General features: G+C 37.4%; 1 long non-coding RNA gene and 1 pseudogene across 2 annotated transcripts in view; one reads left to right on the plus strand and one right to left on the minus strand.

Annotated features, from left to right (window-relative positions):
- Positions 1-23815, plus strand: part of LOC308622194 — a 207851-nt gene that overhangs the window by 42780 nt on the left and 141256 nt on the right. The window lies entirely within an intron of this gene.
- On the minus strand, positions 20203-20782 carry LOC308622191 (cytochrome b5-like; annotated as a pseudogene). The gene has a single exon. The product of its transcript is annotated as a cytochrome b5-like (transcript).

The following is a 23815-nucleotide window of genomic DNA, read 5'->3' on the forward strand; positions in this document are numbered from 1 at the left end:
ATGGAAATCAAAAGAAAGCTGGAGTAGCAATTCTTGTATGAGACAAAATAGACTTTAAAACAAAGACTATTACAAGAGACAAAGAAGTACACTGCATAATGATCAAGGGATCAATCCAAGAAGAAGGTATAACAATTGTAAATATTTATGCACCCAACATAGGCGCACCTCAATACATAAAGCAAATGCTAACAGCCATAAAATGGGAAATCAACAGTAACACAATCATAGTAGGGGACTGTAACACCCCGCTTTCACCAATGGACAAATCATCCAAAATGAAAATAAATAAGGAAACACAAGCTTTAAATGATACATTAGGGCTTCCCTGGTGGCGCAGTGGTTGAGAGTCCGCCTGCCGATGCGGGGGACACGGGTTCGTGCCCCGGTCCGGGAAGATCCCACGTGCCGTGGAGTGGCTGGATCCGTGAGCCATGGCCGCTGGGCCTGTGCGTCCGGGGCCTGTGCTCCGCGGCGGGGGGGACCGCGGCGGTGAGAGGCCCACGTACCGCAAAAAAAAAAAAAAAAAAAAATGATACATTAGACAAGGTGGACTTAATTGATATTTATAGAACATTCCGTCCAGAAACAACAGAATACACTTTCTTCTCAAGTGCTCAAGGAGCATTCTCCAGGATAGATCATATCTTGAGTCACAAATCAAGCCTTGGTAAATTTAAGAAAATTGAAATCCTATCAAGTATCTTTCCCGACCACAACGCTATGAGACTAGATATTAATTACCAGAAAAATCTGTAAAAAACAAACACATGGAGGCTCAACAATACACTACTTAATAACCAAGAGATCACTGAAGAAATCAAAGAAGAAATCCAAAAATACCTAGAGACAAATGACAATGAAAACACGATGACCCAAAACCTATGGGATGCAGCAAAAGCAGTTCTAAGAGGGAAGTTTATAGCAATACAATCCTAACTCAAGAAACAACTCAAATAAAAAACCTAACCTTACACCTAAAGCAATTAGAGAAAAGAAGAACAAAAAAACCCCAAAGTTAGGAGAAGGAAAGAAATCATAAAGATAAGATCAGAAATAAATGAAAACAAAATGAAGGAAATGATAGCAAAGATCAGTAAAACTAAAAGCTGGTTCTTAGAGAAGATGAACAAAATTGGTAAACCATTAGCCAGACTCATCAAGAAAAAATGGGAGAAGACTCAAATCAATAGAATTAGAAATGAAAAACGAGAAGTAACAACTGACACTGCAGAAATACAAAGGATCATGAGAGATTAATACAAGCAACTATATCCCAATAAAATGGACAACCTGGAAGAAATGGACAAATTCTTAGAAAAGCACAACCACCCGAGACTGAACCAGGAAGCAGTAGAAAATATAAACAGACCAATCACAAGCACTGAAATTTAAACTGTGATTAAAAATCTTCCAACAGGGCCTCCCTGGTGACGCAGTGGTTGAGAGTCCGCCTGCCGATGCAGGGGATACGGGTTCGTGCCCCGGTCCGGGAGAATCCCATATGCCGCGGAGCGGCTGGGCCCGTGAGCCATGGCCGCTGAGCCTGCGCGTCCGGAGCCTGTGCTCCGCAACGGGAGAGGCCACAACAGTGAGAGGCCCGCGTACCGCAAAAAAAAAAAAAAAAAAAAAAATCTTCCAACAAACAAAAGCCCAGGACAGATGGCTTCACTGGTGAATTCTATCAACATTTAGAGAAGAGGTAACACCTATCTGTCTCGAACTTTTCCAAAATATAGCAGAGGGAGGAACACTTCCAAACTCATTCTATGAGGTCACCATCACCCTAATACCAAAACCAGACAAAGATGCCAAAAAAAAGAGAAAACTACAGGCCAATATCACTGACGAACTTAGATGCAAAAATCCTCAACAAAATACTAGCAAACAGAATTCAACAGCACATTAGAAGGATCAAACAGCATGATCAAGTGGGGTTTATCCCAGGAATGCAAGGATTCTTCAATATACACAAATCAATCAATGTGATAAACCATATTAACAAATTGAAGGAGAAAACTCATATGATCATCTCAATAGATGCAGAGAAAACTTTTGACAAAATTCAACACCCATTTCTGATACTACTCCAGAAAGTAGGCATAGAGGGAACTTACCTCAACATAATAAAGGCCATATATGACAAACCCACAGCTAACATCATTTTCAATGGTGAAAAACTGAAACCATTTCCACTACGATCAGGAACAAGACAAGGTTGCCCACTCTCACCACTATTACTAAACATAGTTTTGGAAGTTTTAGCCATAGCAATCAGAGAAGAAAAAGAAATAAAAGGAATCCAAATCAGAAAAGAAGAAGTAAAGCTGTCACTGTTTGCAGATGACATAATACTATACATAGAGAATCCTAAAGATGCTACCAGAAAACTACTACAGCTAATCAATGAATTTGGTAAAGTGGCAGGATACAATATTAATGCACAAAAATCTTTTGCATTCCTATAAACTAATAATGAAAAATCTGAAAGAGAAATTAAGGAAACACTCCCATTTACCACTGCAACAAAAAGAATAAAATACCTAGGAATAAACCTACCTAAGGAGACAAAAGACCTGTATGCAGAAAACTATAAGACACTGATGGAAGAAATTAAAGATGATACAACAGATGGAGGGATATACCATGTTCTTAGATTGGAAGAATCAACATTGTGAAAATGACTATACTACCCAAAGCAACCTACAGATTCAATGCAATCCCTATCAAACTACCGATGACATTTTTCACAGAACTAGAACAAAAAATTTCACAATTTGTATGGAAACACAAAAGACCCCGAATAGCCAAAGCAATCTTGAGAAAGAAAAATGGAGCTGGAGGATTCAGGCTCCCTGATTTCAGAGTACACTACAAGCCTACAGTAATTAAGACATTATGGTACTGGCACAAATACAAAAGTATAGATCAATGGAACAGGATAGAAAGCCCAGAGATAAACCCACACACATATGGTCACCTTATCTTTGATAAAGGAGGCAAGAATATACAATAGAGAAAAGACAGCCTCTTCAATAAGTGTTGCTGGGAAAACTGGACAGCTACATGTAAAAGAATGAAATTAGGACACTTCCTAACACCATACACAAAAATAAACTCAAAATGGATTAGAGACCTAAATGTAAGGCCAGACACTATAAAACTCTTAGAGGAAAACATAGGCAGAACACTCTATGACATAAATCACAGCAAGATTCTTCTTGATCCACCTTTGAGAGAAACAGAAATAAAAATAAAAATAAACAAATGGGACCTAATGAAACTTAAAAGCTTCTGCACAGCACAGGAAACCATAAACAAGTTGAAAAGACAACCCTCAGAATGGGAGAAAATATTTGCAAATGAAGCAACTGACAAAGGATTAATCTCCAAAATTTACAAGCAGCTCATGCAGCTCAATATCAAAAAACAAACAACCCAATCCAAAAATGGGCAGAAGACCTAAATAGATATTTCTTCAAAGAAGATATACAGATTGCCACCAAACACATGAAAGGATGCTCAACATCACTAATCATTAGAGAAATGCAAAACAAAACTACAATGAGATATCATCTCACACCGGTCAGAATGGCCATCATCAAAACATCTACAAACAATAAATGCTGGAGAGGGTGTGGAGAAAAGGGAACCCTCTTGCACTGTTGGTGGGAATGTACATTGATACAGCCACTATGGAGAACAGTATGGAGGTTCCTTAAAAAACTAAAAATAGAACTACCATATGACCCAGCAGTCCCACTACTGGGCATATACCCTGAGAAAACCATAATTCAAAAAGAGTCATGCACCACAATGTTCATTGCAGCTCTATTTAGAATAGCCAGGACATGGAAGCAACCTAAGTGTGCATTGACAGATGAATGGATAAAGAAGATATGACACATATATACAATGGAATATTACTCAGCCATAAAAGGAAATGAAATTGAGTTATTTGTAGTGAGGCAGATGGACCTAGAGTCTGTCATACAGAGGGAGGTAAGGCAGAAAGAGAAAAACAAATACCGTATGCTAACACATATATATGGAATCTAAAAAAGAAAAATGGTCATTAAGAACCTAGGCACAAGACGGGAATAAAGATGCAGACCTACTAGTGAATGGACTTGAGGACACAGGGAGGGGAAATGCTAAGCTAGGACAAAGTGAGAGAGTGGTAGTGTATATATGGAGATATATACACTACCAAGTGTAAAATAGATAGCTAGTGAGAAGCAGCCACATAGCACAGGGAGATGAGCTCAGTGCTTTTTGTCCACCTAGAGGGGTGGGATAAGGAGGGTGGGAGGGAGACTCAAGAGGGAGGAGATATGGGGATATATGTATATGTATTGCTGATTCACTTTGTTATACAGCAGAAACTAACACACCATTATAAAGCAATTACACTCCAATAAAGATGTTAAAAAATAAATGTTATTCTGTAATTCTACTACAAAATGAGTTAGAATTTCAGAACATGTCTGAAAATGATATTGTCCTCTTAAATGCTATTCTACTGAGACAGTCTTTTTTAAGGTTTCACTAATTTGGATCAGGAAAAATTAATTTTCTAATACTTAAATTATGACAGTTAACCAAAATGACCTTAGTATGTAGCCAGCTTCTATTTTTATTAACATTATATTATTGTATATGTATTTTAAGTCTTGGTTCCTCCATGAAGAACTAACATATTAATGACAGTTTTAAATGTGAAAGGTAAAATGCCCTATTTCTTTATTGTTGAAAGTAAAAAGACATGTCCCTGCATCAGGGTATTGGTCAAGCAACCTACTAGTCAAGTAAGAGTAGAAGTTTTTCAAAATACTGTTGCAAATTTTTGTTTGGGAGAATTAAGTTGGGAGAATTTTTGAAAACAGTCTGAAATTATGTGGAACCAGACCTGGTAGATAGAGTGGGTTATAAAACTTTGTAATAATATTTTGGATGATTTGTAACTATAATGAAGAGACCAATTTTTCTTTTGGCTCAGAGATGACTCTACAAAAGAGAAATTTTGAAAATGTTTGGAGAAAGGGCAGTACCAGTGGAAGACACAATACATGTGTCCTCATGCATGACTGCCTTGAGGCGGCTCTCATTTGAACTTAAAGATTATGAGATGTTTGCTTACAAATCACCAGTTCAAGAACAGGATGGGAGAGGTTATGTTTATGTTTAAAAAATCTGATTATCAAAGGTAAGAAGTTTCAGTTTTCAAGAAAATGAAGACACTTTTTTTTTTTGCAAACAATACCAGAGTGAAATTATTCTAAGATCACATCTTAGGCAAAGACTCCTAAGAACGCTTTTTATTTTCTAGATTAAAAAAAAAAAGATCCCACACACCCAACATTCCTCTTTATGCCTAAGAAATTAATTTCTCACCACTTTGGGTGATAGCAGCAAAAGTCATTCTGAGGTTAATCAAAAATTTTAAGACAAGGGATATATGACATGGGAACACTGGTATATACAGGCCATGATTAACTAAGAAGTGTACATAAGTAACTAAGCTGTCCATTAAAAACTTTTAAAAAAAAGGCAGGAAACTTGGCAAAATCTGTGATTTAAAAGCAGTTGATGTTAGTTGTCTTCACTATTAATACATTTATCTGTTACGATGCATCAGAGAAATTCTCTCTGAATATATCCATTTTACAAGTTTATTGTGGATAAAATAGACCCAAATAAAGCTGCATATATTTAAGTATACAATTTAATGTTTGTTAGATGTAAACATCCATGAAATCATCACCACAATTAGTATTGTGTATACATCTGTCACCCCCAAAAGTTTCCTCATGCCCCTCTGTAAGTCGTCCCTCCCCAGACAAACATGAATTTGCTTTCTGTCACTATAGATTCTGTTACAAGATTTTATATAAATGGAGTCATTCCATATCTACTCTCTTTTGTCTGGCTTCTTTCACTCAGCCTAATTATTCTGAGATTCATCTGTGTTGTTGTATGTACCAGTATTTTATTCCTTTTTATTATTAATTATCCCTTTTTATTCTACTTATTCCAGATATTTCTATTTATTTATTTAATTTCCTTTTATGGATGTACCAGAGTTTGTTTATCCATTTACCTGTTGATGCTCATTTGAGATGTTTGCAGTTTTTAATTTTTATTCATAAAGCTGCTATGAACATTTATGTACAAATCTTTGTATAAACATATGATTTCTTTTCCCTTGAGTTGTAGTTAAGTGTACGTTTAAATTTTTAAGAAACTGCCAGTTTTCCAAAGCAGTTGTACCCTTTCTCACTTCCACCAGCAGTGTATGAGATTTCTGGCTCCTTCTTATCCTCCCCAGTGCTTGGTACAGTCAGCTTCTTTCAGTTTTAACCCTTCTAATGCGTGTGAAGTGATATCTCATTGTGGTTGTTTTTTTTTGTTTTTTTTTTTTTGCGGCGGGCCTCTCACTGTTGTGGCCTTTCCCGTTGCGGAGCACAGGCTCTGGACGTGCAGGCTCAGCGGCCATGGCTCACGGGCCCAGCCTCTCCGCGGCATGTGGGATCTTCCCGGAGCGGGGCACGAACCTGTGTCCCCTGCATCAGCAGGCAGACTCTCAACCACCGCGCCACCAGGGAAGCCCCCTCATTGTGGTTTTGAGTTGCATTCCCCTGATGGATAATGATGTTGAACTTCTTTTCATGTTTTTATTTGGCATCAATATTTCTTCTTTAGTGATGTGTCTGTTCAAATTTTACCAATTTTCACTGGGTTGCTTATCTTGTTAATTAGTCATGAGTTCTTTATATAGCTTAGACACAATTCCTTTGTCAGATATATATCTTGTAAATATTTTCTCCTAGGCTGTGGCTTTCATAACAATGCTGTTTGAAGAGCAAAACTTTTAACTTTTGATACAGTCTCATTTACTGACTTTTTTCTTTTGGGGTTGTGCTTTCAGTGTCATGTTTTATTTTTTTATTTTATTTTTTTTGCTGTACGTGGGCCTCTCACTGTTGTGGCCTCTCCCGTTGTGGAGCACAGGCTCTGGACGTGCAGGCTCAGCGGCCATGACTCACGGGCCCAGCTGCTCCGCGGCATGTGGGATCTTCCCAGACCGGGGCACGAACCCGTGTCCCCTGCATCGGCAGGCAGACTCTCAACCACTGCGCCACCAGGGAAGCCCTCAGTGTCATGTTTTAAAGTCTTTACCAAATTCAAGGTCGCTAAGATTTTCTCCTATGTTTTCTTCTAGAAGTTTTATAGTTTTAGCTCTGACATTTAGGACTATGAGCCATGTTAAGTTAAATTTTATGTGTGATATCAGCTAAGAGTCAAGGTATATTTTATTTCATTTTTGCATAAGGCTACCCAGTTGTTCCATCACTTAACCTCAGTGGACTATAGTTTCCTCATTTGTAAAATGGGATTACATCTTCCATCTCGAAAGTTTGTTGTGGAAACTAAATAAAACAATACATGTATAGTGCCTAGGACCTGATAAGCACTTAATAAATATAATTTCCTTCCTATACACCCTCCCAAAAAAAAACTCGTAAAAAAAACTATGGAATACTACTCACTGTGTATTAGAAAATGATTTATCACTTAGTATAAGATTTAAATAAAGATACGAGCAAAGAATTAATAGACTCTTGAAAGTTTGGTGCTAGAAAGGTTTTCAAAACTTATTTCATCCAACCCTGTCCTTTCAAGATGAAGAACATGAAACCTGAGGGCAGACATGATTCACCCAAGGTCATTCACCAAGCTGGTGGCAAAGATGGGCTAGAACCCAACCCCTTAGCCCTCATCTCAACGCTTACTCATCATTACTTAATTGAAAGGTGGGCTGCAAGCAAATTTTTCAGAGCGAAAAATCACCACATACATTGAAATAGAACAGTTTTAAAAGAGACATATAGGGCTTCCCTGGTGGCACAGTGGTTGAGAGTCCGCCTGCCGTTGCAGGGGACATGGGTTCATGCCCTGGTCCGGGAGGATCCTGCATGCTGCGGAGTGGCTGGGCCCGTGAGCCATGGCCGCTGAGCCTGCGCGTCCAGAACCTGTGCTCCACAATGGGAAAGGTCACAACAGTGAGAGGCCTGCGTACCGCAAAAAAAAAAAAAAAGAGAGAGAGACATATAGTAATTTCCTCACAAAATTATTACTAATTACATCTAATAGCCTGAAAATGTTAGCACACAATCTTCTATCCAACAAAATTGAATTCATTATAGGTGGCTATTAAAATATTTGGGAATAAGTGTTAGGAGTAGATTCACAACATTATTGAGAGCTTTTTTAATGAATAAAAAAGGAAAATATTTATATATTTGGCTATGTGAAAATTAAAAATTTTGCCTGACAGAAGACATCATAAATTAGAATTTTTAAAAATGAGACAAATTAGAAAAAAGTGGCAAGCTATGTTAAGAGCTTGATTGATACACTTAATATATGATGAGCTGTCACGGATCCAGGGGAAACATGAAGACCCCAGCAGAAAATAGGCAAGGGGTACATACAAGTGTGTCCCAGATAAACACACATAACCATTAAGCAGAAGGAAAGAGTCTCTACCGACTAACATTTAAAGATCATATCTGAAAAAATGAGATATATATTTACGTCAGAGATTGCCAAAAATTTTAAAAGAGTAATAATACCCTACACCTTGGTGAGGGTGTGGAAAAAGGGCCCCTTTCATGTATGCTGTTGCTGTGAGCCTAGTATTGACACAGCTTTCCTGGAGGGCAATTTGGTAATTTCTATGAAAAATTCCATGAAATGATTGACCCAGAAATGCCATTACCATGAATTTATCTTATAAAAATACCTACCCAAGTGCCTAAAGATATTTTTATTAAGACATACATTGCAGGCTGGGTTGAATATCAAAGACTGAGAAACCAACAAAATGTCCACTCACCAATGAATAGTGTAAAAATAAATAGAGGGAGGATGCATTCGTATGGCATGCTCTGCTCTTCTCAGAAGAATGAAGTTGCTCTATATATACCACCTGGAAAAGCATCAATGACGCATTAAGTGAAAAAGCAAATTGTAAAGATGTGTAGGCTGATCCTACTTTGTAAAAGCGGGGAAGGGAGAAATAGGTATTTGAATATACATGGAAGAAAGCTTTACTCGGACTCCTTAGTTAAAGGTGACAGAATGAGGAGGAACTAGCATAAGCCAGAAGGAATTGTTTGTCTCCCATCACTGGGAACCCACAGGTACAGTTGGCCCAAGAGGTAGCTGGATCTGGGGGCTCAGGCAATGTTCTCATCGTCTCCCACTGATTCTGCCTCCCTCCATGTTTCATTCTTTTTCATCCCAGACAGGCTCCTCCCTCATGCAGCTCAAAAATATGGCCATTGGTAATCTAACTTCAGATTTTCCTAGTAGAATGACCTGCAAGAGTAAGAGACAGAATTTCCTGCCACGTCCCGCAGGAACCACAGCTAGGACTCTGACATTTCCGTCCTACTCCTGTTAGGGATCAAGCCTTTTCCTGAAGCAATGACTTGGGTCGGGGGGCCAGGGCTCATTCTCAGCGGCAGGTGAAGCTCCTGATTCCATCTCTGGGAGCAGTGGGAGCACAAGTGTGGGCCCAGACTGGGGGCCAATGGTTCCCCACAGGGAGGACTTCTACTAAACAACCAGTATCTACTACACACAGGATATCTTTAATAACAATAACGTTAGGAAGTGGGTTATTATTGTAATTGAAAAATGCAAAGGGTGGGACTCCAGAAAATGGTATAAAAAACAAACAGCAAACCAGGAGTCCTATCTCACCTCTAATCAGATGCCCTTTTCAAGATTTAGAAGACCAAAGACACACACACACAGAGACACATTTTTCCATTATTTTGTCAAAAAGTGGCATAGGTCTTTCTTGGCAACAAAGTAGTTAATTTCTTCTGGAAAGATACTGGGAAAGGAATTTTTGTTGGAGAGGCTGATTCAACCTTTTCTGGGAGCAGAGACGCTTAGATTTTGTGAGATAAGTGAAGGGAATGTAGAGGCCCAGGTGCGTGCTGAAGTGGCTCCGTGTGAGCTTGTCCTGGAGCCCCTCACTCCGTGTGAGCTTGTCCTGGAGCCCCTCAGGGCAGGAGGACTGGAGGGTAAGGCCAGCCCCAGGCTTTCTGACAGCTTCTGAACGGGCGGTAAATGTCCCCAGAATGGATCTTTCTCTCCAGAAAGCAGTCGGTGCACTGTCTGTCACACTTGCTGCTGACTGCCTTCTCCCCATCACCCCCCACTGCCACCCCCAAGTAGGTCCGTCAAAGAGAAACCAGGAATCTGGAATGCAAGACCTAACAGTTAAACTCATTAGCTTGGATTCCACAAATCATGCATTTGAGATAAATCAGATAGGAGCTATAATGAAGTTTCTGTATTTATTACCTTTGAATAAAAGATTTACTTTACAAATTATAGGGTAAATAAGATTGCAGAGGAAAGGGGAAAGCTACTTTTCAAGCACCCTTCACTATTTCAGAAACATCCATCAACAGGTAATCAACTGATAAGCCAGTGACTAATGATAAATCACTGCTGTCTATTCAATCAAGTATTTTTTAAAATCCTCTTCTACTGGACACTATAGCCTGGTTCCTCATTTCTGTGTATATCCTCGAGTAATTAAACAGTGTAATTCAGAATGTTTTACTAATTCAGATTACTGGAAAGTTTTTATTGTAGGATAGTTAAGACTCAGATGTGACGTCTGATATCAGATGTGATTTCTGGCCTAATTATAGTGGTTAAGACTTTTGAGTCAGATCTGGTTCAAGTTCAGGTTCTATCATTTAATGCCATCTTGGGCAAGTTGCTTGCCTCTCTGAGCCTCAGTTCTCTCATCTATATAACTGGATAACCATACCCCTCTTATGGAATTGCTGTGAGGATTCAGTGAGAAGCTTAGCACACAGTAATCCATAAGTAAATATTAGCTTTAGTTTTTAATCTTTTTAGTCATGTATTGTGTTTTAAATGTAACTGACTCTCCTAGGTTCCCAAGACATTTCCTTTTTAAAGTTTTGATTTAGTGAGAACAGAATAGAGTGAGAACAGAATAGGGCTGGCTTTAAACACATGTTGGCCAAGGGCTCAACTGTTCAGTACAATAGGTCATGTAGTATCTGAAGGGAAAAAACGTCTATCATCTGAATCAATCTGTCAACTTTAGTTCATTGATTTTATAGGATTTGTGGATTCTTTCCTTAAGAGAGCAACCTTCACCATTATGTTCTACCTTTCCATTAACAGACAAATGAACAAATAAACAAACAAACAGACAAGCAAAATTCTCCTCCACAGAGTTAGGCAGTATTTTGATCTATTCAGCCTTGGGAGAGTCCACCAGCACAGATGGTTCCCATTTCAATAACTAGGGTATGGCACTTGCAGGCAGTGTTTACCCACAGACAGCACTGAGTGATGAGCTAGGAAATTGTGAGGCAGGTCAAGCAACTCTGATCAAGTAGAATGAGTGGCAATAAAGTATTATAAAATGAAAAGTGACAAATTGGGAAACAATATTTGGCACACATGTAACAAGCAAAGGCTATAAAATACTAATATCAGAATGTAAAAATATAAAAGAGACTCTACCAATCAATCAGAAATGCCAAACAATCCAAAAGAAGAATGATACTAGGTTAATCTCTGCCAAGTCACAAAAGAAATTCAAAAGGTTAAGAATTTATGAAAAGAAGCTGAGCTTCATCAGGAATCAGGGAAATTCAAATGAAACCAATAGTGGCTCACCATTTTTGATTATCAGACTTGCAAAAGTTAAAAACAATGATAAATACCTAATGTTGAGGATTTCAAGGAATGGATATTCTCTTAAATTACATATTTTTTCTATTGCTGCAGTTACAAATTGCCACAAACTTAGTTGCTTAAAACAACACAAATTTATTACCTTATGTTGGTTAGAAGTCCAATAAGAGTCTCACTGGGCTAAGATCAAGGTGTCAGACAGGGCTGTATTCCTTCCTGGCGCCTCTGAGGAGGATCCATTTCCTTGCTTTTTTCAGCTTCTAGAGGAAACCAGCATACCTGGACTCCTTCTTCCATCTTTAAACACAGCAGTGTTGCATTTTCTTTGATCATTCTTCTGCTGTAATCACATCTCTCTCTGACCACAGCTGGGAAAGATTCTCTGCTTTTAAAGATTCATGTGATTAGATTGGACCCAATCAGATAATCCAGGATAATCTCCCCATCTCAAGGTCTTTAACCTTAGTCACATCTACAAAGTCCCTTTTGCCAGATAAGGTAACATATTCCCAGGTTCTCAGAATTAGGATGTGGACATCTTTGGGAGGGAGCATATTCTTCCTATCATATTAATGGTGATAGTCTACTCTATTTGGAGGAGAGTTTGGAAATACAGTCAGCCCTCCGTATTCACAGATTCTTCATCTGTAAATTCAACCAACCTCGAATTGAAAATATGCGGAAAAAATTTTAATTTCAGAAAATTCCAAAAAGCAAAAATTGACTTTGCCACACTGGCAACTATTTATATAGCATGTACATTGTATTTACAACTATTTACATACCATTTACATTGTATTAGGTGTTATAAGTAAACTAGAGGTGATTTAAAGTATATGGGAGGATATGCCTATGTTATATTCAAATACTACACCATTTTTTATAAGGGACTTGAGCATCCACAAATTTTGGTATCCTGATGGGTCCTGGAACAAATCCCCCATGGATACTGAAGGACGACTGTGTATGCAAACCCACTAACGCAGAAATTTGACCTTTGATTATCTATCCTACAGAAAACTTGCACATTTGTATGGAAGTGTATGTCCAGAGACGTTCATTGTAGCATCATTTATGAAAGCAAGAGATTAAAACAAATGAAATACTCAAAAAAGGATTTTTAAGTAAATTATGTCTGTGTTACCAGGTAGCAGTTAAAAATACAAATACAGGCAGATCTCTATGTGCTGATATGAAAATATCTCCAGAACATATGGTTAAGTGAAAAAAAGAAAAAAAAAAAACAAGTTGAAGTTATACTAAAATAAACATTTAAATGGAAACTTATAGTTTAAGAATTTTTAAAATGTCTGGAAGGATCCTCACTAAACCTTTGAGAAGTAGAGTGAAATTGAGGATAGAGGATGGAGGGGATATTCACTTTATCTCTCTTGATAAGCAGATAGATAGATAGATAGATAGATGATAGGTGAACGATAGGGATATCTATATTTATCTCTGTAATGTTTGAATTTTCACAGGAGTGTATTCACATTTACTTGTATTTTTAAAAAATATTGTTTAAAATCAAAGTGCACTGGACTTTGGCTAAGTCATGAACATAGCTACAAGATGTACGCTACTCACTAGGCTTGAGTTCACTGGCCTGTAAATTTAGGGGATTGAACACAAAGACTCTAAATTCCACCTCTAGATTTAATAAGTAGATATAGCAAAAATTTTTAACTCAATTTAGTAGTATTTTGGTCATCTGTGAAAAGGAAAGCAATCATTACTTTATTGATTCTTAAAATCATGCCCTAAATTTTCAGGAATGACCTTGACTTTAAACATTTAAAATTTTTGATTCTGTAAATATATTACTACTTGTCAAATTGTGTGACTAACTTTGGATTCAGAAAATATTATCTCCACAGGTATTCTAGTATACTGCTAGTGGTAATGTAAATTGGTATGTTCTTTCTAAAAAGCAAATCACAATAGTCGAAAGCTTTAAAAAAGTTTAATCTTTGACCTAGTAATCCCACATGTAGACCTTTATTCTAAGAAAAAAAATTAAAAACAATCTAAATGTCCAAAAATATAGAAATGGTTCAATAAATTAAGTTGTATGTGCAGGGGACATTATTATACAGCCATTGAAAATATCTCAAAGAAATATTAATAACCAGGGGAATTTACAATTAAATATTGAGTGAAAAAATATAGAGAGACATATATATATATCCTGTCCACTATATAGGTTTTATGCATTGGGCCTAGAATAAAGATTGGAAGGGAATGTACCAAAATGGTAATGATGAGCAACTCTAGGTTGTGATATTTTAAATACTTCTAGGTAATTTTCAAGTATTACTTTTATAATCATTAAATAAAATTTATAATAACCTCTGTACTTATAAATTACAGTTAGCTCTTCAAATGAAAAATTTCACTGAGAGTTTATAGAAAAATCACTAATTCTCTTTACATTTGAAAAATCATCTTTTTTTTCTTTCTTCCTTCTGCTTGTTTTGGGTTTACTCTTCTGTTTCTAGTTTCCTAAGGTGGAAGGTTAGCTATTGATTTGAGATCTTTCTTTTTAAATATAAGTCTTTAGAGCTATAAATTTTCTTCTAAGCACTGACTTAGCTGTATCCCATAGTTTTCAACATGATATATACTTTATCAAAGTAGTTTCTACTTTCCCTTATGATTTCACCTTTGACCCACTGGTTTTTAGGAGTGTGTTTTTTAAAATTTCCATACAACTGTGAATTTTCCAAATTTCCTCCAAATATTTTTTTCTAATTTAATTCCATTGCAGTCAGAGAATATACTTTGTATGATTTCAGTCCTCTTTAATGTACTGAGACTTGTTTATGGCTAACATGTGGTCTCTCCTGGAGACTGTTCCATGTGACTTTGAGAAGAATGTGTATTTTGCTGCTGTTGATTGGAATGTTCTATATATGTCTGATAGGTCTAGTTAGTTGGTTTATAGTGTTGATCAAGTCTTACATTTTCATATTGACCTTCTGCCTATTCTGTCCTTCACTGGAAATGGGATGTTGAGGCCTCCCCAACTATGATTGCTGAATTGTCTATTTCTCCCTTCAGTTCTGTCCATTTTTGCTTATGTACTTTGGGTTCTGTTGTCAGATGCATATATGTTTATAATTGTTATGTCTTCCTGACAGATTGACCATAGATTGAAACTTTTATAATATTTTTTATCTCTGGTAACAGTTTCTGTCTTAAAGTCTATTTTTTCTTTCTGATGTTAATATAGCCGCTCCAGCTCTCTATTGGTTATTGCTTGCATGGTATATTTTTTCCCTCCAATCTGTTTGTATCCTTGAGTATAAAGTGTGTCTTCTCTAGGCACCAAGCAGTTGGATTATTTTTTAAAATCTGTTCTACTTCTAGCTTTTTTTTTTTCTTTTACATCTTCATTGGAGTATAATTGCTTTACAATGGTGTGTTAGTTTCTGCTTTACAACAAAGTGAATCAGCTATACATATACATGTATCCCCATATCTCTTCCCTCTTGCGTCTCCCTCCCTCCCACCATCCCTATCCCACCCCTCTAGGTGGTCACAAAGCACCGAGCTGATCTCTCTGTGCTTTGCAGCTGCTTCCCACTAGCTACCTATTTTACATTTGGTAGTGTATATATGTCCATGCCACTCTCTCACTTTGTCCCAGCTTACCCTTCCCACTCCCCATGTCCTCAAGTCCATTCTCTATGTCTGCGTCTTTATTCCTGTCCTGCCCCTAGGTTCTTCAGAACCATTTTTTCCCCTAGATTCCATATATATGTGTTAGCATATGGTATTTGTTTTTCTCTTTCTGACTGACTTCACTCCTACCTGTAGCTTTTAATTGACATGTTTAATCCATTTGTATTTAATGTAATTACTGACAAGGTAGGATTTAGAGCTGCCATTTTCTATTTGTTTTCTATGTCTTATCTTTTTTATTCCTTGGTTGATCTGTCACTGCTTTCTTTTGTGTTAAATAGTTATTTTTTAGTGTGCGATTGTTGTCTATTTTACTGTATTTTTGGAGTTAGTTTCTTAGAGGTTGTCCTGGGGATTACAATAAACATCTTAACTTAAAATCGTCTAATTTAGATTAATACCAGACTAATTTTAATAGCATAAAAAACCTTGGCTCCAATACAGCTCCATTTTAGTTCTTAACCCTTCCTGTGTGAGAGTAGCTTTTGGAGGGATATTCATTGTCTCCTTTCTGCTAGTAAGCACTGGTTATGTCTCACTTTAACTAATGGGTATGTCTTAAAGAATTCCTAATTTCTAGTTAGGGGTGAAATGAAGAGATAAAGTAACCACATTAGCCATGTAAGCAGAGAACATGGCACCTTCAATTCACATAGGAGATTTTGAAGGAGGCATCCCCATTCACTGAGCTTTCTCAGTTTTCATTTGGCAGCTCATAAAAGGATTTTATGTGCAACTGAAAAAATGTAAAACCGTTTCCCACGTGCTTTAAAAAGACTATAATGCATTTTCAAATACAAAGGGCTGTAGGGAGATTTCCTGACAAGCTTGAATAAAGGTAGGAATTTCAATTTTTTATGAGATTCTTTAAGCACTGAGTCTAAGGCAGCAGTAGCTCGCTCTTGCTAGCTGTGAACGCATTGTAACTCCCAAGCTGAAGAGAGGTAAATGAGCATTCCAGGGTCTGCAAAATGAAAAAAATACATTTGCAATTCATGTGTCACAGAAACAATTATTCTTCAAATTTTATCATCAAGAAGTGAGAAAGGCAAATCACCCTGTATATATACATTCACAAACATACATTTATATAATGTATAACACATCTCTTTGTATTGCAATGATATTTGGCCATGGCTTGTATACAGTAGTTTCCATATGGTCTTTCAAACCATGTGCATCAGTTCAACTCAAAATAGCTTGGTGTTGGTGTTAGGCAGATCTGAACTTGAGTCATGGTGTTGCCACTTACTCCCAGTGTGACTTGGTACTTCATCTCTTAATCATTTAATCTCTTTATGACTCAGTTTCTTCAACCAAAAATATTGACTTAAATTTAGTACCCACCTCACAGAGCAACTGAGATGATGAATCAATGTGATTAGCTATTGCTAATAATATAAGTATTAATTAAAAATAATAACAGAAACTATTTTGAGCACCTGCTACATGCAGACCCAAGGTACTAGGGCCTAAAGACAAATGGTAGATGGAATATATTGAATCCATGTGATTCAAATATGCTTCAAGCTAAGTCTGAGAAACAAGAAATAATGACATACAGAATGCTGATATAAATCAAAGCAAATCTCAATGGAATTTCTAGGAGAACTGGGGACAATTGGATTAAAGTAGTAATAGAATTGTCATTGGAATGTGTCTACTTAACGTCTTCAACATACTAATGAAAATAGCTCTTTTTTTTTTTTTTTTTTGGCAAATCTTCACTGTACTTGTACTTTCTTCAATACCCTGAAGAAGTTCTATTAGTATTGATTGGTCTTTGAGTTCAATAATAGATTACCTTCATTTTTTACAATTTAAGGTTTTTTAAAAATTATATTTATAAATGTTTGTAAAGTAAATTATGTTTTAAATGGTTCTGAATGAGTTTCATGCTTTCTAGTCACCACATTTTGTTCATTTCACTCCTTACTTAAAATATATTCCCATCTCTTGTCTGTCAACTCAAATCCTATCCAGTCTTTCAGAATCATCACCAATACCACTTCTTCTCTGAACCTTTTTGACAAATCTGGGTTTTCATCTGGAGCATAGAGTTCAGCAAGGCTTTTAATGTTTTTTTCAGAGATGGAAAAGTGGCCATTTAAAAGTAGTTTTTGGTTTTCTTCACTTTTATAGGAAAACTTTTTATTTTGAGAAAGAATTCTAACATGCATTTTGATTATGCAAAAGTAAAGCCAAAACGCTACTCTGGAATGGGGACACTAGGGGCCATAAGTAGCCAAACTACTTGGCACAAAGATGTCAATATTTGACTTTACCATGGAAAGACTTACATCTTGTATAAATTAGCTTTTGCCACAATAATGGTGCATAACAAACAACCTCAAAACACAGTGACTGAAACAAAAGCTTTTTATTTTCACAGATCTGTGAGTCACCTGGGTTGGTTTTGCTTCACATTGCAGATCTGCAAATTTGGGTCTTTCCCTCATGTCTTTCATCCTCCTTGGTCCCATTGGGCTCTTCAGGACGCATTCTTCTCATGGTGATGGCAAAGGCACAAGGGCGAAGCCCAACATAAATACTTTTCAAGCTAATTTTTGCATTGCAGCTGCTAACATCCTACAGCCCAAAGCAAAACACATGTCCGAGTCAAAGTCAAGAGGCAGGGACTTTAGTAGGAGAGAATATAAAGCTATAAGGCAGAGGGTGTAGATACAAGAAGTGGTGAAGAATTGGGTCCAATAATTCAATCTATCAGATATCTCCATAAAGATAGCAGTTGAAGCTGAGTGAGGGATTTGGGATTTGGAGTTCCACTTGCTGGACCAGGGAAAGGAGAGCAAAAGATAAACAATCTTCACAACGCAGGAACAGGTGGGAATTAATGAGAGAGTTGACTGTGACCATTTTGTGATACCCAAGTTCCTTGGTAGAGTCCCTTAAATGTTACTGCTTGATAGTAGCTGGGTTGGGGAAATTAAGACAGGCCCATGAGCAAAGCAGAGTCAGGAACGTTGGATAGACAATCTAGTTTTGGAATGATTGTAGAATTCGTCTACAATAAGATGTCTGGCCATGAAGACAAGCAACAATGAGAGAGAATTGTGGGAAATAAGAGTTTTCCTCCAGGGTTTTTAGAAATATTCAACGTGGGCAACCCAGCAAACACTAAACTTTCTGCTAATATGGGCATATAGAGTCTGCTGTTTGAGATATCACAGTGGTATAATAACTGTGAAGCAAGACATGCCTAAGTCAAGCAGCTTTACAAGTGATATTATTAATTATAACTTGTCTATTTTAGATTAGACTAAGTTTTAGTCACTTACTGAAACTCTTAGCCCAAACTCATTTATTTGGATACAAAAGTAACATATCCCTGTAGGCTTAAGTCATACGTCTCATGATCACTTATATATCTCATCATTTACACAGTCCATATGTATGAAACCCAAGCTATACACAAGATAAACAGCTATGTAAAACAAAGTTTCTAATTTCAAATTATCAGTCCAAATAAAGTGATAACACTATAAGACAGAAGATACAAAGTCTATAAATATTTTGAAGAGACAGGCACTATTCAGTGAGAATCTTGACCTATAAAAGTTTAAAACAAACCTGATCATAGTAACAAGTCCCTTAATGTTTTTATTTTTTCATTTTTTAAATTTTTTTTTTGTTCCAGGCTTATGTTTATTAAAATCTAAACAAAGGATTCCTCTGCAAGGTACTTTCCCATGTGATAAGAGTCAGCTGCCCCACTGCCCTCCTACATTCACTCATAACTTCCAGTGACAAAAAAGGCAGAGGGTGATATATGTCATTGATTATAAAAATCTATGCTCTGTAATTTAAACAAATTCCTTTCCAATGTGTTTAGTTATTTCTGAAGAACTCCATGGCTCATCAGTCAGCTAGCAGGCCAATGGACAATCATCGCTAACTACAAAGTACTTCAAGTCTATAAATTCATCTCTCAAGTTTTGACATTTAAAGAAAAAAGCACTGGACAGAGAATAATAAGCAAATATGGGATGACTGAACCAGTCCACTGAATCAGTCCACACCAGAGTTCTTCATGGCCCAACACCAGAGCTAAATTTCTTCAAAAATCAGATTCCAAATGTCCCACAATCTCTTTCAAATATGTGTTTTTACAAATTAGGGAATCAACATTTCTTTATAGGAGCATGTAAACAGTTTTCAGCTCTGAAGGAGGAGTCTGTAAAACCTGAGAAACTGTATAACTGAGAATCTCTTCAGAATGACATGTTTAAGCTGAGAGAAGGGACAGTGGTAATGTTCTCTCATGGTTCACAGGCTTTTGTTGATGTTGCTGGTGTTTTTAATCAAAGAAAAGATGGAGTATCTTTTCTAGGTCTTGCAGGCCACTTTCTCTTTTTATCATCTATATGATTGTTCAAGTAGAACAATTACTAGAAATCTTTAAGCTATTATTTCTGGGCCTTCCTTAATTTCCTTGGGGAAAAAAACCTACACCGGAAACATGTAATACCTGATTATTCAATTAGATGAAGCAGCACAAGAAGAGATCCAAGAACGTCCCTGCTCACATCAGACAGACAACTTGGATCTGAAAGATTAGCACATTAAATGACCGCCAAATAATCAGATTCCAAACATTAAAGACAATAACATATCAAATAGACAGCCAAACATGGTGGTATGTTTTAAAAGATTGTACCCACAATAAGCAAATGACATAGTGGTGGAACATCAAAACAAAGCTGATAAATAAAAAGGCACACTCTGAAAGTTCAGGAGTAGAAAGAATAGTTCTTTTTGGTTTGTTTTGTGTCTAATGTAGGAGGAAAGGAAAACAGGTGTATTCAAATCATTTTCAGGTGAAGCGTTCTGTCCATTGAAGCAGTTAACGGTGGCTTCTTTCTCCCCGGACCAAAGCAGTCTTTTCTTCCACTGGCTTCTGAGAACGTGTTTAGTGTTCCGATGTGTAGAAGTGCTACATCAGGGCTACAACCCGTGTTGAGATAGCTGGGAACACCCAATTGGTCCACCAGCTGGAATTAGAATCCATAGTAGTAAGAGTTTCCGAAGGCTTGGTTATCTTTGACCTGTCATCCAGATGCAGCTCCCCAGTGATAAACGTTTTGGACAATTCTCAAGCATCCGCAGAATGTCCGACATCCTCAAAGTTTTCAGTAGCATCACCTCCAGCTTGTTCCCTTAAGACTTCTTCCCCAGCAGGGCGCTCCTCCAAAAATTTGCTCAAATCGTACACCTTGTAATGCAGGATCAGCCAGGTGCTCTTGCTGTGGTTCTGCTTCTGGATCTCTTCCAGGGTGTAGTACTTCACAGCTTTGCCAGACTCCTCGGCCATTTCGGAGCGCAGCGAGCCTTGGACCCTAAAGGGAGCAGCGGAGCCGAGCCGGGCGGAGTACAGCCAGCGTCTCCGCGAACTTGTCCCCGGACATTCCCTGCGGCCCGGCTCCGCACCTGGGCCCCCTTACTGTTTTTAAATGGACAATGACAATCAGTAAGTAGCTGGCTCAGCATTCAAAATGCTAAGTACATAAGCCAAGCATACATCATCTAAATGTTAGAATCCATCTTGAGACTCCCAATGAAGAATATACCACAGAAACCCAAAGCAATTAAATATGCCCATTCACTTATATATTTGTTCAAAAACTAATCACAGAGCTCTTATTATGTGCCAGACAAGCACGAAGGAAGTAGCAATGAACAAAGTAGACAAGGGCTCTGCCTTCTTTCCAGTTAGTTGAGAGAAAAGACACACAAATCAGCCAGCAAACAAATAAAATGAACAAATCCATTCTGGAAAAACCTAATTGCTACAAATAAATTAAAGAAGGGTGCTATGATGGAGCATGAAGCTACTTTCTAGCAGGTTGTCAGGGAAGGCCTCTCTGAAAAGTACCCTTTGAACTGCGACCTAAATGGAGCTAATTGTGCAAAGATGATCTGGGGCAAAAGTACTACAGGCAGAGGGAATAGCAACTGCAAAGGGTCTTAACTGGGTGTGATGTTGGCAATAGGAAATATTAGCTCTTAACATTTCTTTCCTTTTACTTCTTGCTTAGTTTAATAAAATCAGTTTTTAATCACTCATAATACTGGAGAAAGTCAATGACTCTATTAGCCCAAGACTCATTATATTCATTAGTATTTTTAGATTTGTAGTAGATTTTGTAAACACTAGAAAAAGACGATGTTTGACATTTTGTAAATTTAATATATATATTTAAAAGTCCAAAATATATGAAGAATTCATACAACTCAATAGCAAGAAAACAATCAGATTGAAAAATGGGCAAAAGATCTGAATAGACATTTTTCCAAAGACATACAGCTGGCCATGAAAAGATCTACATCACTACTCATCAGGGAAATGCAAATCAAAACCACAATGAGATATCACCTAACGCCTGTTAGAACAGCTATTATCAAAAAGGCAAGAAATAACATGTGCTGTCAAGGATGTGGAGAAAAGGGAACCCTTGTGCACTGTTGGGGAGGGTGTAAATTAGTGCAGTCACTATGGAAAACAGTATGGTGATACCTAACAAAATTAAAAATAGAACTACCATATGATCCAGCAATTCTCCTACTTCTGGGTATTTATCCAAAGAAAAGAGAAACACTAATTCAAAAAGATATATATGCCCTCATGTTCATTGCAGAATTATTTACAATAGCTAAGATACGGAAACAACCTAAGCGTTCACTGACAAATTCAATGGTTAAAGAAAAAAATACGTATCTATACACACACTATATATACACACATATACACAATGGAATGTTATTCAGCCATAAAAAAGAATGAAATCTTTCCATTTGTGCCAACATGGGTGGACCTTGAGGGCATTATGCTAAGTGAAATAAGTCAGAGAAAGACGAATACCATATGGTCTCACTTATATGTGGAATCTAAAAAAAAACTAAAAAACTGAACTCAGACACAGAAAACAGATCGGTGGTTGCCGGAGGCCGGCGGTGGTAGTGGACTTGGGGGTGGGGGAGTAAAATGGGTGAAAGGGGTCAAAAGCTACAAACTTCCAGTTATAAAATAAATAAGTCATGGTGATGTAACATACAGCATGGTGACTGTAGTTAATAATACTCTATTGCATATTTGAAAGTTGCCAAGAGTGTAAATCTTAAAAGTTCTCATCACAAGAAATTTTTTTTAACTATGTAAGGTAACTGATGCTAACTGGACTTACTGTGGTGATCATTTTGTAGTCTATGCAAGTATCGAATCATAACATTGTATACCTGAAATGAATACAATGTCATATGTCAATTATTGTACCTCAATTAAATTTTTTTAAATAGAATAAAACTGTAGCATGAAATGTTGCCTCTGAAAAACTAGGGAAGCTGTCTCACTATTCCATCTTGTTTACTCTTGCCTTTCATAATTGTTCACTTCACACTCGGGCTAGCCAACATCACCTCTTCACCCAGGAAAAACAGCCCCAGCGGAACCTTCCCTCCTTCACTTTATTTCCCTAAACTTGCTATTCAGAGCACCTTCTTGAAGACTCCCTGGTGCTGGGAAGAAGACGATAGCAGGATGGTAAAGAAATTCTTTGGAAATGCGAACTTACCCCACTGGTGAGGTTGACGTCAAGTCTCCTTCTCATCCAGCTCCGATAGGACCACAGGCCACTAGAAGAGCTTCATTCAGGAGGTGTTCATCTTCCTTACAAAGTGGAAAATGGGCTACAGCTCAGTAGTTTTTACCCTGTTTGTGAGAGCTGAAAGATCTGCTCGGGAAAGCCACAAAGTAGACACTATATTTCTAGTGCGAAAGGATTTCAATCTAAAATGGAACCAGAGGATATAAAAAGAAGGATCTCACGCATGTGCCCTCAGGAAAATGAAACTTAGGAATTGAGAGACTAATTTCTTGTGAATGCCTGACTGACAGAAAACCAGAACTTCTCTTCTAACCAAGGAAGATCCGCCAATCATCTCTCCCCATGCTCAAGTGAATGAACTTACCACTTGGACTCTGTCTGGATGCACCCTCTTTGCACTCCTCACTCACAGATAGAGGCCACCCCAACCCGTCCACAGACTCACCTGCAGCTTGTTGTAGTTGGCATTTCCTGAATTGCAATTCCTCTGCTATTGCCAAATAAATTTGATTTCTGGTTATTCGAGCTTGCCTCCGTTTACCTCTTTATTTAGGTTGACTCTGGATAATAATAGTACCTCGCACAAAGTGAGCATTCTACAAATATTCATTAAAGTAATGAATGAATAATTGATTACACAATTCTATAGATCAGTGAAGAAATGTTCAAATAAAACATAGGACAATAATAAATAACTTCAGAGTTTTCATTGTTGAAGATTTATTTTTGCAACCTAAGGGTAT

Source organism: Mesoplodon bidens (assembly GCF_964165515.1).
Source record: "Mesoplodon bidens genome assembly, chromosome: 9".
Classification (NCBI taxonomy): domain Eukaryota; kingdom Metazoa; phylum Chordata; class Mammalia; order Artiodactyla; family Ziphiidae; genus Mesoplodon; species Mesoplodon bidens.